The sequence below is a fragment of the Stenella coeruleoalba genome (assembly GCF_951394435.1).
Source record: "Stenella coeruleoalba genome assembly, chromosome: 16".
NCBI classification, from domain to species: domain Eukaryota; kingdom Metazoa; phylum Chordata; class Mammalia; order Artiodactyla; family Delphinidae; genus Stenella; species Stenella coeruleoalba.
Genome location: NC_137162.1, coordinates 50,120,413 through 50,134,913, shown reverse-complemented (window position 1 = coordinate 50,134,913; position 14,501 = coordinate 50,120,413). Strand labels below are relative to the sequence as shown.

Below are 14,501 nucleotides of genomic sequence, written 5' to 3'. Positions count from 1 at the left end.
CTCCCCTTTTTCTTGATGAGTCTGGCTAATGGTTTATTAATTTTGTTTATCTTCTCAAAGAACCAGCTTTTAGTTTTATTGATCTTTGCTATTTTTTCTTCAATTCTTTTTCATTTATTTCTGATCTGATCTTTATGATTTCTTTCCTTCTGCTAACTTTGGGGTTTTTTATTCTTCTTTCTCTAATTGCTTTAGGTGTAAGGTTAGGTTGTTTATTTGAGATGTTTCTTGTTTCTTAAGGTACGATTGTATTGCTATAAACTTCCCTCTTAGAACTGCTTTTGCTACATCCCATAGGTTTTGGGTCGTCGTTTTTTTCATTGTCATTTGTGTCTAGGTATTTTTTGATTTTCTCTTCAGTGATCTCTTGGTTATTAAGTAATGTATTGTTTAGCCTCCATGTTTTGTATATTTTACAGATTTTTTCCTGTAATTGATATCTAGTCTCATAGCGTCGTGGTCAGAAAAGACTTGATACAATTTCAATTTTCTGAAATTTAGCAACGCTTGATATGTGACCCAAGATATGATCTATCCTGCAGAATGTTCCATGAGCACTTGAGAAGAATGTGTATTCTGTTATTTTTGGATGGAATGTCCTATAAATATCAATTAAGTCCATCTTGTTTAATGTATCACTTAAAGCTTGTGTTTCCTTATTTATTTTCATTTTGGATGATCTGTCCATTGGTGAAAGTGGGGTGTTAAAGTCCCCTACTATGATTGTGTTACTGTCGATTTCCCCTTTTATGGCTGTTAGCATTTGCTTTATCTATTTAGGTGCTCCTATGTTGGGTGCATAAATATTTACAATTGTTATACTTCTTCTTGGATTGATCCCTTGATCATTATGTAGTGTCCTTCCTTGTCTCTTATAATAATCTTTATTTTAAAGTCTGTTTTGTCTGATATGAGAATTGCTACTGCAGCGTTCTTTTGATTTCAATTTTCATGGAATATCTTTTTCCATCCCCTCACTTTCAGTCTGTATGTGTCCGTAGGTCTGAAGTGGGTCTCTTATAGACAACATATATACGGGTCTTGTTTTTGTAACCGTTCAGCCAGTCTATATCTTTTGGTTGGAGCATTTAATCCATTTACATTTAAGGTAATTTTTGATATTTATGTTTCTATTAACATTTTCTTAACTGTTTTGGGTTTGTTATTGTAAGTCTTTTCCTTCTCTTGTGTTTCCTGCCTAGAGAAGTTCCTTTAGCATTTGTTGTAAAGCTGGTTTGGTGGTGCTGAATTCTCTTAGCTTTTGCTTGTCTGTAAAGGTTTTAATTTCTCTGTCAGATCTGAATGAGATCCTTGCTGGGTAGAGTAATCCTGATTGTAGATTTTTCTCCTTCATCACTTTGAATATGTCCTGCCACTCCCTTCTGGCTTGCAGAGTTTCTGCTGAAAGATCAGCTGTTAACCTTATGGGATTGCCTTGTGTGTTATTTGTTGTTTTTCCCTTGCTGCTTTTAATAGTTTTTCTTTGTATTTAATTTTTGATAGTTTGATTAATATGTGTCTTGGCGTGTTTCTCCTTGGATTAATCCTGTATTGGACTCTCTGTGCTTCCTGGACTTGATTAACTATTTCTTTTCCCATATTAGGGAAGTTTTCAACTATAATCTCTTCAAATATTTTCTCAGTCCCTTTCTTTTACCTCTTCATCTTCTGGGACCCCTATTATTCAAATGTTGGTGCGTTTAATGTTGTCCCAGAGGTCTTTGAGACTGTCTTCAATTCTTTTCATTCTTTTTTCTTTATTCTGCTCTGCAGTAGTTATTTCCACTATTTTATTTTCCAGGTCACTTATCTGTTCTTCTGCCTTAGACATTCTGCTATTGATTCCTTCTAGAGAGTTTTAAATTTCATTTATTGTGTTGTTCATCACTGTTTGTTTGCTCTTTAGTTCTTCTAGGTCCTTGTTAAACGTTTCTTGTGTTTTCTCAATTCTATTTCCAAGATCTTGGATCATCTTTACTATCATTACTCTGAATTCTTTTTCAGGTAGACTGCCTATTACCTCTTTATTTGTTAGGTCTGGTGGGTTTTTGCCTTGCTCCTTCATCTGCTGTGTGTTTCTCTGTCTTCTCATTTTGCTTAACTTACTGTGTTTGGGGTCTCCTTTTCGAAGGCTGCAGGTTCGTAGTTCCCGTTGTTTTTGGTGTCTGTCCCTAGTGGCTAAGGTTGGTTCAGTGGGTTTTGTAGGCTTCCTGGTGGAGGGGACTAGTGCCTCTGTTCTGGTGGATGAGGCTGGATCTTGTCTTTCTGGTGGGCAGCTCCACATCTGGTGGTGTGTTTTGGGGTGTCTGTGGACTTATTATGATTTTAGGCAGCCTCTCTGCTAATGGATGGAGTTGTGTTCCTGTCTTGCTAGTTGTTTGGCCTAGGGTGTCCAGCACTGTAGCTTGCTGGTCGTTGAATGGAGCTGGGTCTTGGCATTGAGATGGAGATCTCTGGGAGATTTTTGCCGTTTGATATTACGTGGAGCTGGTACGTCTCTTGTGGACCAATGTCTTGGACTTGGCTCTCCAACCTCAGAGGCACAGCCCTGACGCCTGGCTGCAGCTCCAAGAGCCTGTCATCCACATGGCTCAGAATAAAAGGGAGAAAGGAAAGAAAGAAAGAAGAAGATAAAATATAATAAAGTGAAATAAAGTTATTAAAACAAAAAATAAAAAAAATTTTTTATAAAGTAATAAAACAAAAACAAAAAACGGACAGACAGAACCCTAGGACAAATGGTAAAAGCAATGCTATACCGACAAAATCACACACAGAAGCATACGCATACACACTCTCAAAAAGAGAAAAAGGGAAAAAAAAAATATATCGTTGCTCCCAGAGTTCACCTCCTCAATTTGGGATGATTCGTTGTCTATTCAGGTATTCCACAGATGCAGGGTATATCAGGTTGATTGTGGAGATTTCATCCGCTGCTTCTGAGGCTGTTGGGAGAGATTTCTCTGTCTCTTCTGTGTTCACACAGCTCCCGGGGTTCAGCTTTGGATTTGGCCCCGCCTCTGCGTGTAGGTCGCCGGAGGGCGTCTGTTCTTCGCTCAGACAGGACTGAGTTAAAGGAGCCGCTGCTTCGGGGTTTGTGGCTCACTCAGGTCGGCGTGGGGGCGGGGGGGAGGGAGGGGCACGAAGGGCGGGGCAAGCTTGCAGCGGCAGACGCCGGCGTGACGTTGCACGAGCCTGAGGCGCGCCGTGCGTTCTCCCGGGGAAGTTGTCACTGGATAACGGGACCCTGGCAGTGGCGGACTGCACAGGCTCCCAGGAGGGGAGGTGTGGATAGTGACCTGGGCTCGGACACAAGCTTCTGGGTGGCGGCAGCAGCAGCCTTAGCGTCTCCTGCCCGTCTTGGGGTCCGTGCTGATAGCCGCGGCTCGCGCCCGTCTCTGGAGCTCCTTTTGGCGGCGCTCTTAATCCCCTCTCCTCGCGCACCAGCACCAGGAAACAAAGAGGCAAGAACAAGTCTATTACATCTTTGGCAGCTCCAGACTTTTTCCCGGACTCCCTCCTGGCTAGCCGTGGCGCACTAACCCCCTTCAGGCTGTTTTCACGCCGGAAACCCCAGTCCTCTCCCTGCACTCCGACCGAAGCCGAGCCTCAGCTCCCAGCCCCGCCTGCCCTGGCGGGTGAGCAGAGAAGCCTCTCGGGCTGGTGAGTACTGGTCGGCCCCCGGTCCTCTGTGCGGGAATCTCTCCGCTTTGTCCTCTGCACCCCTGTTGCTGTGCTCTCCTCCGCGGCTCCGAAGCTTTCCCACTCCACCACCCGCAGTCTCCGCCTGAGAAGGGGCTTCTAGTGTGTGGGAACCTTTCCTCCTTCACAGTTCCCTCCCACTGGTGCAGGTCCCGTTCCTATCCTTTTGTCTCTGTTTATTCTTTTTTCTTTTGCCCTACCCAGGTACGTGGGGGGTTTCTTGCCTTTTGGGAGGTCTGAGGTCTTCTGCCAGCGTTTAGTAGGTGTCCTGTCGGAGTTGTTCCACGTGTAGATGTATTTCTGATGTATCTGTGGGGAGGAAGGTGATATCTGCGTCTTACGCTTCCGCCATGTTGAAGCTCCTTGTCAGTATATATACATTCTTTTCTTATTCTTTTCCATTATGGTTTATCACAGGATATTGAATATAGTTCCCTGTGCTATATACAGTAGGACGTTGTTTATCCATTCTGTATATAATAGTTTTCATCTGCTAATCCCGAACTCCCAATCTCCTCTTCCTCCACACCCTCTCACCCTTGGCAACCCCAAGTCTGTTTTCTATGTCTGTGAGTCTGTTTCTGTTTAATAGATAAGTTCATTTGTGTCATATTTTAGATTCCACATGTAAGTGGTATCATATGGTGTTTGTCTTTCTCTTTCTGACTTACTGGTTTGTTTGTTACCTGGGTAAAAGCAGGGTATCCTCTTCCTCAACTTGTATTCCCCCTCATCTATGTCGCAGGTTCTGATGATAGCCAGCGTTTGGAATTAATTGTAAAGATTTCTCTTCCCTTATCATATAGAAGATAAAATTTATGTAACTTGAGCTTTTTATGTAATGATCCTGGAAAACTGATGAAAAAGATTTAAGGCAACGTCTCTCATCCTTGGCACCCGGGACATTTCAGGTCGAATGATTCTTTGTTGTGTGGGTCTTCCTTGGGCATTGTAGGATGTTTAGCAGCATCTCTGGCATTTTCCCACTAGATGCCAGTAGCATAACTCCCTCCTCCCAGCTGGGACAACGAAAAATCCCTCCAACACTGCCAAATGTCCCAGAGTGGGAGGGGCAGAATCACCCCTGGGTGAGAACCACTATTTTAACATGTCCTGCTGAACACCTAGAAGTTAGGACCACCAGAGTTTCTGGACTCTTAATTGGTTGTATTTTAGATCATGAAATATCAAGAAGATAAACATGTTAATGGAATTTCTGAAAACCCGAATATCAACATCTGTGTTTCTATTTTTCTTTCTAGCCAATGCCTTTTGTGGTGGGATGTGGATTTTTATGGCGATATGAGAGGTAGGAATTTGGAAGTCCTATCAGTCAGGTTAGTCAGGGTCAGAGCAACCACCCTAGGTATTTTAATCAGAAAGGGAGTTAATTTAGGGATCTAGGAGCTTGTATAACCCTTAGAAGAACTGGGCAGGAGGGTGAGGATTGTGGAGGGTTTTGCTGGCTTTCAGGAAATTCGGAAAGCTGGAGTCAAAGAAAAGTTTTTTTGGAGGTCAGATGGCTGCAGAAATCCCAGAGGGTTTGCTACTGATGATCTCAGTAGCATGTAGCAGCAATGTAAGCCATTTTTAGGAAGAAAACTGGAAGCTTCTGATGCATCCACGTATCTGCCACCTACTGATGCCCATGAGCTTGTCTGAAGTTGCTGTGGGACAAAATAATGGCTCTTCCTTCTCTTCTGCCTCCCAGATCTCATGTGAATGCCTCTCAGTAGCCAATCTAACAAAGGAAAAGAGTCTTGGAAATTTAGTTTCATGACTGTCAGTCCTGTAGTACTGGGAAGGTGCTGAGAAGGACAGGGATTTAGCTGAGACAGTTGAGAGGATACTGTGTTGTGTAATGTGGCAGAGGGTCCTTAATAAAAAGTGTCCCTGTTTTAGCATCAGATTTAGTCTACTTCAGTGATGCTATACTGATAAAATAACTGTAAGATTCTTTGCTGTAAATTGTTTGCCGTGTCTTGCCCATTGTTATTGGGGTGTGAGGGAGGGTTGGAGTTTCCTGGTGCCAATAAGACAAACATGCACTTGCATAAAAATATATGAAAAAGTAGAATGATACTGCATATATAGTTTCATTACACTATTATTTATTTAATAATATCTCATGAGGTTATCCATTAATATCCATTATTTCAAATGTTCAAGTACTACTTTTATCAAAAAAAATAAGTTTAAATAACTCGAAAAAGTATTATGCCATTAACAACCCCCCACCCCCAAAGCATGATACCTATTTTGTTACATATATTTCAAAACCATTATTTCAAACATTATTTTGAAACATTTATTTAGTCATGTGGATTTACATTTGTACATAAATATTTGTTTCCAACTTTGATTAACTCCTTAGGCATAGGTTTCTAGAAGTGGATTTCTCACCTGAAACTGTGAATTAATTGCTTTACCAAGTGTTTGTAGTGATTACCACCAACGGTTTATGAGATTTCTCATTTTCTGGCACTTTTCTTTTGTTACCTTAAAACAAATCAAAAAGACTTTGCCGTTTCTATAGGCAAATACTGTTTCATTGTTGTGTAATTTTACGTTTCTTTGGTTTTACTAATGGGGTTGAACTATATGATTTTCTTTATTTAGGTCCTGCACATGCCTTTAAAAATATTTATTGTAGTATAATGTAAGCTCAAGGTACAAAATTCAAAACAAGCAAAAAGACATACAGTGAAAAATAAGACTCTTTTCCACGCTTCTGCTCTAGCCAATCAGCTTACCTCCCAGGAGACAACCATTTGCCTATTTTTAGGGTATACTCCAGAGAAATACATACATGGTACATAGATATAAGCTGAAATATATATTCACATATATGTAAATATGTACATTATATATGTGTATATGCATACATATATGTTAATTGTAATATATGAGTTATGTGTAAATTATACATATTATAATTCACATATATACACGTATATGTTTTTAACTTTTACCAAAGGGTAGACTACTATTCATGCCATTCTGAAACTTAATCAAATGTAAATAGACAGCTAGTGGGAAGCAGCCACATAGCACAGGGAAATCAGCTTGGTGCTTTGTGACCATCTAGAGGGGTGGGATAGGGAGGGTGGGAGGGAGACGCAAGAGGGAGGAGATATGGGGATATATGTATATGTGTAGCTGATTCACTTTGTTATAAAGCAGAAACTAACACACCATTGTAAAGCAATTATACTCCCATAAAGATGTTAAAAACAAAACAAAACAAAACAAAAAAGCAAAAAAAAATCAAATGTAAATTAGAGTTCTTTCCATATAGTAGCACATAAAGCTATTTCTTATTCTTTTTAATGGCTGTAACATATTCTGTTTTATGCATGTGCTATGATATATTTAACCAGCCCCCTATTGATGGACATTTTAGTTTTTTTGATATTCCAAGCAATGCTTTAATGAATAACTTTGTATCTACAAATTTTGCAAACATACCTACAACATCTCTAGGATAAATTCCTAAAATGAGAGGCATAGGTTATATGTGTTTTAAATTTTAATGGATATATGCACAGCTATTTCTAGATTCATTGCAAAATCACTAGTGTTTGTTATTGGAAGAAAACAACTACCTACTTCTCTGAGTCAGATGGAGACCCTGCCTAAGAATTTATTCTAATAATAATGGCAAAAGCTTACTGTCTACTAGTCACTGTTCTGAATACAGATAGAAAATAATTTAATTGTTATCACAACCATATGTATCAGGTACCATTACTAATGTCTCCATTTTGCTGTTGAGAAAACTGAGGCATAAGAGTTTAAGGAATGTGCCTAAGGCCATTAGGAGCAGTGACTTGGAGGCACTAGGATCTGAACCCAGGCAGTTTAGCTCCAGAGCCTAAGCAGTTAAGCACTTTGCTACCCACACAATCAGCCTGAGCTTTTTCTTTCTTCTTTTTTTTTCTTCTAATTTTCCTGTGATTTCTAGGGAGTGCAGATACTGGTAAATTTAGGGATCTTTATTTGTTGGGTTCTTCCATCCCCTGGGCTTTTTCTTATAAGCAGTAATTTCAAATCTTTGTGTAGTTCGTTTGGTGTTTAAGGCGATAGATGAGTGTGACACAGTGATCGCTTGCTAATTTTTGACAGGCCCAACGGCACATGTGTTTTGATAATTGTGACTTTGGTCCTTTTTCATAATATTTTAATTTCCTTCAGTTTTTGAGGTAGACAACCAGATCAACTATGAATGTTGTTAATTTGATCTCCTTGATGATATTATACCTGTTACTCATTTTTCCTTTATTAGTGTATGGGCTTGAACGTCCAGAACACTGTCGTGTAATTCCAATTATCTTTATCTTGTCTCAGATTTTAGTGGGAATGAATGCCTACAGTGTTTCATAATGTGCAAGGTGTTGGTTCATATTCTGGACAGATTTCGTGATCATGTTCAAGGACTCTCTTCCTTTTGATCATTTACTAAGAGTTCTTGATGAGGAATAGATGTTAAATTTTACCAAATGCCTTTGTGGGGGGTCACATATGAATATTATCATATATTATTATATCAATCGGTTGATGATTAGATATGTTCTAGTTGTCTGTTGCTCTGGAACAAACTGCCCAAAGCAGTGGCTTAAAGCAGTAACCACCATTTATTTTGCTTATGAATCTGTGAGTTGACCAGGCAGTTCTGGCTTGGGATAACTCATGTGTTTGCAGGCAGACAGACAGTGGCTGGGCTGGGGTCATCTTGAAGGTTTCCTCACTCACATGCCTGGTCCTGGGCTGAGAAGACTCAGACTGCTGCTGCTGGGGCTGGAGCAGCTGGGGCTCCGTGGGCATTTCCCACTTTCTATGTGGTCTCTCCACATGGGGGCCCAGGGTAAACAGACTTCCCCTGGAGGCTCCTAGAGTGAGTGTCCCTAGAGAAACCAGCAGAATATGCATGACTTTGACAAACAGCTCAAGAAGTCACGGAGCGTAATTCTGCCACATGCTATTGATTGAGGCTGTCACAAAGGCCCACCTGCCCAGGTTCAAAGGAAAGGGACACAGACTCCACCACTTAATAGGATGAGGGTCAAGGAATTTGTAAAATTTAAAACCATTCCACTTTATGTATCAAATCTTAACATGTAGCAAATTCTACTTGTTTGTGTCATCATTTTCTTTGAATGTACAGCTGGACTCGATTTGCTAGTCCTTAGTACTGAATTTTAATATGACCACATATTCTATGATTTCTTTTTTGCAAATTGTGCTTATTTGGCTTTGGTATCAGAGTTGTGCTTGCTTTCTAATATTTCTAATTATAGGATAGATCTAATAACAGAGGAATTAATTTAAATTTGGAAAAATATTTTAAAAATCTGACTTTAAAGTCTATATAGGACTCATTCTTTACTCAGTTTCTTCCACAGTTATTGATCCATTTAGGATATTTACTTTTTCTTGAATTATTGTGGTAATTCATGTAGTTCCTGGGAACTCATGGAATATTGATATTTTTCAAATTTTCAAGAATAGACTTAAATATTTTCATATAATTTGTAAGTATTCTTTTTATGTTATTGTATCTTATTTCTCATTTATGATTTTGGTTGCTTATATACATTTTGATTTGATTATCTTGAAATGTATCTATTTTAATACTTTTTCCAAATATAAACTCCTGGCTTTGTTTATGTTTTTTCCTCCCCCCAAGTGGTACTTTTTTTCTCTTTTTTGGATTTATTTATTTTTCTTGATTTCCTAAAAAGTCTCTTTAAGTTAATAATTAATTAATTTAGTTATATTCTTCACTTTCAATAACAGACACATTTACATTTAAAATATTTGCCACTAAATTTTGCTTTGGCCTTCTCCCCAGCATTCTGACCTGGAGATGGAACTGACTCAGGAAACAGAAGGAGTGCCAGGAAGAACTGAGGACCCCCTGGAGGCCGTGCCCATGGGTGTGTGGTTCATCAGCTCTGTGTGCCTGTGGAGTCTCTTTAGCAGCACTCAAGCCCTGGTGGGCTGGATCCTGGGCTGGGCTCTTGCCAGGAAGCTGCGATGCAGGTAAGAGATGGAGGCTATTAGTAAGGATGTGGTTGAAATGGCTACCATGGAAGCTGCCTTTGGCTGGCTCTGTGAAGGCTTCATTCAAGACTTTACTCGTCCTTTAGAATGGAGATATATATATATGTATATATATATATATACACACACACACATACACACACACACACTTAGACACGTGCACATACACACACATACATATACATTTATATACTATACATGCACACACACAAATATATATATGTAGAGAGAGTTCTGTTTGGGTTTTACATAGATGGTAAGCTATGTGTCTTATATAACATTTCCACCTTAATCTTCCTTGTTTTTGTACATCGAGCAGGCTCATTTATTTTACCAGTGTCTTCCTGATACACAGGTTCCTGGTTTTGCCAGTACCACCCCATTCTGCATGAGGTCTCTGTATTAGGGAAGATGCCTAAATCCTCTGCCCCAGGAGGGTGGGTTTTGGTTTGTCTGTCTAGTCATTTTGGTGTCATTCCCCTAATCAAGTCCTGTGCAGCTGTTTAAAAAAAAAAAAAATGAGCTAGCTTAATAAACAAAGACACGAAAAGTTTAAGGGGAAAAACGTTACACACACATAAGGTAAGTTACTACTATTGGTGACTGACCTGGGCCTAATTCTGATGAGTGGGATGTGGGGAACTTCCAGGAAAGGTTTCTTTGTTCTTAAAAAGAAACAAGAGACAGCCCCCTTCCTACCTCGGGAGTCTGTTGTGTCTGGATGTGGTGCTTGGAATTGCTAAAGTTACTTGTGGTGATGAGGGATCTTCCTGAGGGCCAAGCCAGGCATGGAGGAGCAAAGTCAGGGCCACCACAGAATAAGGATGGGGGCCCACATGTGGACTGCTGTCATGTGAGAACACATTCTTTAGTCTTGAAATGGTTCAGTGGTTTTCTGTCACTTGCTGCTAAGCAATACCTAACTGATGCATCTTCTTTATCATAGCTCTGTTTTTTCTGTACGAGGGTCTCTACAGATTGAGAGAAGGCAGAGTGGGCCTGGGTCTGTGATGATACTCACTGCTGCTAAGTGGAGGGGAATTCTTCTCAGACTGCCTATCACACTGGAATCCCTTGTTACCTATTTTTGCAACTTTCCTGTATTGCCGTGGAATTTTAAGGGCAGACCGAGAGAAGCTGAATCATGGAGAGCCTGATGGCATTGTAGCCCAGAATTCCCATCATGTCCTCCCTCTATGTGTGAATGAATGAAACAAATTCATTTCCCAGGTCAAGCCTCACTGCCTCTGAGAAGTCTTTCTTTTCTGTCTCCAGATAGAATTAAACCTCCCTTTGTCTGTACTATTTTCTTCCTTAGGATACTTCAGTATTTGGATGTATAGCATTGTTTATCGAGCCAAACACTGTAATAAACTTTTTATAAACACATCTCATTTAACCCCCATGACAGCCAGTTCAGCAGGTGTTATTAATGACATTTTACAGTTAGGGAAATTGAAGCCTAGAAAGGTTAAATGACTTTTCCAAAATTACACAACTAGAAAATGGCAGAGGTGCTGTTTGAGACTCCAAAGCTTTACTCTTAATCATCTTCCACCAAACAAACATATACACATGTGGGTCCCCTCGAGCTTCTTGAAGGTGAGGACTGCATCTTCCCTTTCTATCGCCTGCTCCATTCATGGTCTTCGGCACACAGGAGACACATAAAGTGGGAATGGGCTTATTAGGGAATGCTTTGGGGACCAATACCTGTGGAAGAAGAGAAAGAAAGGAAAGGGAAGGGCAGGGAAGGGAAGGAAGGAAGCAGATTAGGTAAAGGGAGAAGTTGATCCATGATGCAGTCTCAATGGAAACCTCAGCTGACCCTACAGGGACATCTGGTGACGGGATAAGTCTTCAGAGCTGTCCCAGCTGGGGAGCGAGAGCTGAGCCTTTATGCCACCTTGTGCATCATTATTGGATATGGGTTGCCCTGGGTAGGGACATGACCTGGGCATTCTGTAGTAGCGCTCGCAGCAATTGGGAGAATAAGTCTTTCGTTCCTAAAGGGATCTAGTGGAGCCTCACAGCCTCCATCACACCACTGTGTATTGGTTTTTTTCTAGAATACTCTCCCCTGCACATGTCATTACTTTTGGCATTTCTGAGCTGCTGTCTGTCTCTCTTAGATGGAGATTTGGACTAGATGCAGCAAGAGTCTGTGTTCTTCACGCAGCATCCAGGAGGATGAGCCTCCCACAGTGGAAGCCTGTAAGAACTTCTGGCTCGCTGGGGGTTTCAGTGCCTCATTTGGATGCTTCTTGGCTTGCTACTCTCTCTCCCCCATGAGGCTGTTTTCTTCTACTTTGGGGGCTGCTGTGAGGCTTGGCTTAAATATCAGGCTCCCCAGAGGCTCACTCTCACACCACAGCAAGCCTGCTCACTGCGGCCCCCCTCAGCCCCCTGTGGGGAAGGCACTTCCTCACTCTCCAGGACAGCTGTTGGTGATCGTGGAGCATGGTGACTTGAGCACAGCAAAAGCCTGAGCCCTTGCTGCTAGCAGAATGCCAAAGTTGCCTTGAATTCCCCAGGCAGTCTCGGCTCTGGGCCTTGGTAGGTCTCACACACCAGACAGGCAGGCTCTGGCCATCGGATGAACATGCTCGTAGGGAGGGGCAGGACGGGGGCCAGAGGTGTTGAATGAGTTAATTCTTCTGTGAAACGCAGTCTCTGCCTTTTGCTCACAGATCTGTGTCACTCTAAAGAAAACATGTCTAACTTCAAATTACTCCCATCCAGGTCAGGACCAGTAGTCAAGCCAAGCCGTGGGGATGAGGCGAGCAGTCACATTTTAAGAGTTAAGGCCAAATCCCTTCTCTGGCTGGGTCCCAAGGGCTAGTTTATAAAACCAAGAAGAGCATACATAGAAATCCAAGCCACAGTCCCTGAGGGCGTCCAGGAATCACGAGGTAGCCAGCTGGGTTCCGAGGGCTGTGACCCAAGACCCCAAGAGGAGCCAGATCAGTGTGGAAATAGGTTAGAAGCAAGGAAGCTGGTACAGGAATAGTGTGTCCGACTCCAGCTGCTGGCCTCAGCTCTCCTTAGGGGCCCATCCGTAATGCTGGCGGCCATGGGGTTGTTGGTCTGCGGTGAGACAGTCTGGAGGACAGGCAGCACCATTCTCCGCCTTTGCAGGTGACCGTCATAGTTGCTACCTCATCAAGGTAGCAAGGAATGTTAGCTGAGTTTCTACTCTGTGCCAATTACTGGTACAGATTTGAGCTGATTAAGACTCAGATGTCCTCTGCTCTTTATCAACCCCAAAGTGGGGGATAAACACAAAAGCTTATTTGTTTGAGTTTACCGAATATTTTTATTATAGAGAACTTCAAACATATACAGAAATGGTAACATGAATGAACTTCTGTGTACACATTTCCCTGTATTTATGTATTTCCTGAAGTATAATTGATTTCAAATTTTCTATTAGTTTCAAGTGTACAACAGAGTGATTCCATATTTTATAGATTGTACTCCATTTAAAGTCATTGCAAAGTAATGGCTATATTTCTCTGTGCTGAACAATATATCCTTGTAGATTATTTATTTTGTACATAGTAGTTTGTATCTCTTGGTACCATACCCCTATTTTGCCCCTCCCCCCCTCCCCCCCACCTCTCCCAACTGGTAACCAGTAGTGTAACACTACGTAACACTTCTTTGTATCACTTTTTTAATTTAATTTATTTTTTATACAGCAGGCTCTTAATAGTCATCCATTTTATACACATCAGTGTATATATGTCAATCCCAATCTCCCAATTCATCACACCCCCACCCCCACCCCCCCTGCTGCTTTCCCCCCTTGGTGTCCATACGTTTGTTCTCTACACCTGTGTCTCAATTTCTGCCCTGCAAACCGGTTCATCTGTACCATTTTTCTAGGTTCCACATATATGCGTTAATATGCGGTATTTGTTTTTCTCTTTCTGACTTACTTCACTCTCTGACAGTCTCTAGATCCATCCACGTCTCTATAAATGACCCAATTTCGTTCCATTTTATGGCTGAGTAATATTCCGTTGTATATATGTACCACATCTTCTTTATCCACTCGTCTGTCGATGGGCATTTAGATTGCTTCCGTGACCTGGCTATTGTAAATAGTGCTGCAGTGAACGTTGGGGTGCATGTGTCTGGTAACCAGTAGTGTAACACTAGGTAACACTTCTTTGTATAAGTGAGTCTGTTTCTGCTTTGTTATATATATTTGCTTTGTTTCTTTAGATTCCGCCTATAAGTGATAACATAGAGTATTTGTCTTTCTCTGACTTACTTTGCTAAGCATAACACTCTCTAGGTCCATCTGTGTTGTTGCAAATGGCAGCATTTCACACATATCCCTTTTTTAATAGTTATCAACATGATGCTAAAGGGTGTTAACCTATCTATCCTCACATAACGTCCCTTCTTGCATATCTTAGCCTTAAACCATTTTATCTCTAGTCTATCTCCAAATGACAGTGACTTTAAAAAACATAACCATATTAACCATAATAATTAACAGTAATTCCTTAGTATCACAAATGTTGTTAGTATTCACATATTCTTGATTGTTCCATAAATAAGTGTGTTTTATGAACAGTTGGTTTGTTTGAAGCAGTATCCAAACAAGCTCAAACAACTGTATTTTACTGTGTGCTGGGTGCCATGGCAGTGTTAACGACATATATGGCAGAGCTCGTTGGAAGGCTCCCTGAGTTTGCCTCCAGTGTGGTCCACAGGGTTAGGGG

At 41.1% G+C, this 14,501-nt stretch overlaps 1 long non-coding RNA gene across 7 annotated transcripts in view; it reads left to right on the top strand.

Moving 5' to 3' along the window:
* Positions 1–14,501, top strand: part of LOC307175353 — a 638,943-nt gene that overhangs the window by 107,546 nt on the left and 516,896 nt on the right. For all 7 annotated transcript variants that reach the window (XR_013824319.1, XR_013824320.1, XR_013824321.1 and 4 more), the window contains one exon: positions 9,554–9,744. This is a non-coding gene — a long non-coding RNA (uncharacterized lncRNA). The remainder of the gene's footprint in view (positions 1–9,553; positions 9,745–14,501) is intronic.